General features: G+C 37.4%; 1 protein-coding gene across 1 annotated transcript in view; it reads left to right on the forward strand.

Annotated features, from left to right (window-relative positions):
• lect2.1 (leukocyte cell derived chemotaxin 2, tandem duplicate 1) overlaps positions 1-3,870 on the forward strand; it is a 355,685-nt gene that overhangs the window by 198,064 nt on the left and 153,751 nt on the right. The window lies entirely within an intron of this gene.

Here is a 3,870-nt window from a genome sequence, read left to right on the forward strand (position 1 = left end):
TAGAAAGAGAATAGAGAGAGAATAGAGAGAGGGAATAAAGAGAGAGAATAGAGAGAGAGGATAAAGAGAGAGAATAGAGAGAGAGAATAGAGAGAGAATAGAGAGAGAATAGAGAGAGGGAATAAAGAGAGAGAATAAAGAGAGAGAATAGAGAGAGAATAGAGAGAGAATAGAGAGAGAGAATAGAGAGAGGGAATAAAGAGAGAGAATAAAGAGAGAGAATAAAGAAAGAGAATAGAGAGAGAGAATAGAGAGAAAGAATAAAGAGAGAGAATAGAGAGAGAATAGAGAGAGAATAGAGAGAGAGAATAGAGAGAGGGAATAAAGAGAGAGAATAAAGAGAGAGAATAAAGAAAGAGAATAGAGAGAGAGAATAGAGAGAAAGAATAAAGAGAGAGAATAGAGAGAGAATAGAGAGAGGGAATAAAGAGAGAGAATAAAGAGAGAGAATAAAGAAAGAGAATAGAGAGAGAGAATAGAGAGAGAATAGAGAGAGAGAATAGAGAGAGGGAATAAAGAGAGGGAATAAAGAGAGAGATGGTGAGGGAGCGAGTGTTTATAGCTGCTATAACGTAAGTGACAGCAGGAACTAGATAGTTTTATGAACATTAAATGTAACTATAAACGGATATAAAGTATGACTCGTTCTTTAATAAATAATAAATTGGAGTTGTTGGTGAGTCGCTGTGGAGTGAGAGGAATAAAACACTCGGGGTGTGCTATTAGAGGAAAATAATCAACTTCAGGGTGGGGACAGTAACTCCACTTCATCACACACACCCTCTTACTCAGTATTATACTGTAACACACACACACACACACACACACACACACACACACACACACACACACACAGTTATTAAAGGTTAAATATGAATTATTACTTATATAATAATGGTTTGTTGGTGTCCTACACACACTGTCTCTCTCTCACAGTACAATGTGTGAAATTCTGTAATCATCACTGCGGCCGTTTCTGCGTCTCGGCCATCGCACCAATCAATGATGTAACACACAATCAGCAGTAATGTGCGTTTGTGGCGAGTCGGTTCGATAGTGTGGGAAAAAAATCGGACTACGGCTTTTACTCAAATCAATGGCATTGTTCTGTTCAGAATCAGGACGGACGATTCCATTTCCCCGTGTGAGGATCGCATCGGCCTGATTATTCCACACAAGTGCTCTCAACGTCGCTCTGTTATTGCTCTCATCCCTCCTTCCTCTCCTTCTCACATTAGAAGAAAACGAGCTCTCAGGCTCTCGGGCTGAAACAGGAAGGAAATTCATTTCGGGCTTTTAAAACCTTCAACTGGCTTTACCTTCAAGCTACTGATCAAAAACCACAAACGTTACACACACTTCACATGATCATGTGACCTCATATGAAAAACTCATGTGTAAACACACGTGACATCATGAGATGATGCGATTAAACGTGTGAGGAAATCATGTCAGATAAATTAAATGAATTTTAATTCTTCGAACTGTAAAACTAGTGTCACGACGTTGATGCTATAGTCTTATTCAAATAAATAAATAAATAAATAAATACATAAATAAATAAATGTCCCGTGTTAGATTATGTTAAAAAACTTTTTAAAACTTGTTTTTTTAAACCTGGGTGCCAATACTTCAGGAAATGACTGTACTGTACCTCTATACATGTCAGTATAAAGTATCCCATCTATTTTTACTCCACATTCTCCCACACTTTTACATTCATAACAAGTTACACAACACAATTTGTGTCACAATTCAAGAACCCGTAAGATTGGGGGTGGAGTTGGAGGCGGGCCTGTGGGTGGAGTTAGGGGTGTGGTTAGCACAGGTTGCCTGCAGTTTCTCTCTGTGTAATAAATAACTCAGAAGAGTGCAGGTTTCTGTTTAATCCAAAAATCCGTCATGATGTTAAGCGTTTCCATAGAAACAACTGATTCCCACATCGGAGAGGATGAGAAGAGACATCGTCCTGTAATTCCCGTAATTCTGGCGTGACGAGATGGCACTGATAGCGGATAAAAGACAGACAGAAAAGAGAGAAATGGGTATAAAAATATACGATGCTGTACTAGACATCGCTAAACAATATCCTGAAGGATCCTGAGAAGTGGAGCAGCAGGGGGCGCTGCAGAGCACCGAGAGATATCACAGTCATTAACATATCGGTGGGGGGGAGGGGGGAATTTATATTTTACATTTTTAATAAAATGTTCTTATGAATAATAAAACATGACAAATGCTTAACTTTCAGAAAAACAAACTTTTCATAACATTTCTGTTTATTATGTAAAATTATTGTGAAATTGCGTAACTACAGCAGATTTGAGTGTTTTATTCGCGTCACGATACAATAAGAATGGATTACGAGGTGCACGGACCTCTAAACAATACACACACACACACACACACACACACAAAATATTCATCAGCTGCTTTCGATTCGAATCTGTAAACAAGTTCAGGTGCAGCAGATGGAAAAAAACTTCTGTTTATTAAAATAAACTAACAGCTTGCAGTTCGTTGAGGTGAAAGCAGGCGAGATTTTGTTCAGTAACTTCAATTCAAACGGCGACAGTGAATAAATAACTCCAACATGTCACCTATACGTATAGAAATATATATATATATATATATATATATATATATATATATATATATATATATATATATATATGCAGCGGTGAGACGCTTTAATATCGGTGGACATCACGGGCTAATGATATCAGTGTTAGCATCGCTACATGTTACTATGGCAACAAGACTGAGATAGACAAGGTGTTAATGTAATACTTTAAACAGAGGGGAATATGAACTGGCTTCACACACACACACACACACACACACACCTATACACACACATACACACTCACACACACGCATATACACACACACACACACACACACACACACTCACACACATACACATACACATACACACACACACACTCACACACATACACTCACACACACACCACAGCACAGACTGTTTAATAAACCTGTAATAAAGAGTAATAATGATGTAATAAAGTGTAACTGTTTATCACCTTCCATTTTACTTCACAAAACATTACATTTGAATATTCATGTGTGCATTTTCATATAGATGAATAAATTATGTTAGTTTCAGGCAGCGGCAGAATTATTGGCATAAATTGTCAATTATTAATATTTAAATAGTTCTAACAAAAAGTATTATTTCATCCATCCATCCATCTTCTATACCGCTTTATCCTCTCCAGGGTCGCGGGGAACCTGGAGTCTATCCCAGGGAGCATGGGGCACAAGGCGGGGTACACCCTGGACAGGGTGCCAATAAAAAGTATTATTTATTTACTATTATTTATATTATTTATATTTTATATGGGTTTAATAGTTATATAAAAGTTTTGTGCAAAAGTTTAAAACCAGACATGAGTTTACACTTTGGAGAAACTGACCCAGAAGTGTAATCAGAACAGAAGTGTGTCATTATTTCAGTCGTGTGTTTATAACGTGTTGCGTTTCCAACTTTCTAACAAGCAGAACTAAATATTTACATTTTAACCTTAGATTAAAATGATCACTTTTATACAATTTAAGTAAAAAAAAGTGGAATTGTCAGCTCCGCCCCTAATCTTAATCTGTCACAATTGTGTTTGTGTGTGTGTGTGTGTGTGTGTGAGAGAGTGAGTGTGTATGTGTGTCTGTGTACATGTGTGAGAGTGAGTGTGTGTATGTGTATGTGTCTATGTGTGTGAGAGAGAGTGAGTGTGTGTGAGTATGTGTGTGTATGTGAGTATGTGTGTGTATGTGAGTATGTGTGTGTGTATATGTGTATGAGTGTATGTGTGTCTGTGTGTCTGTGTGTGTGTCTATGTGTGTGAGTGTGTG

The sequence above is a fragment of the Ictalurus furcatus genome, chromosome 8 (assembly GCF_023375685.1).
Source record: "Ictalurus furcatus strain D&B chromosome 8, Billie_1.0, whole genome shotgun sequence".
Taxonomy (NCBI): domain Eukaryota; kingdom Metazoa; phylum Chordata; class Actinopteri; order Siluriformes; family Ictaluridae; genus Ictalurus; species Ictalurus furcatus.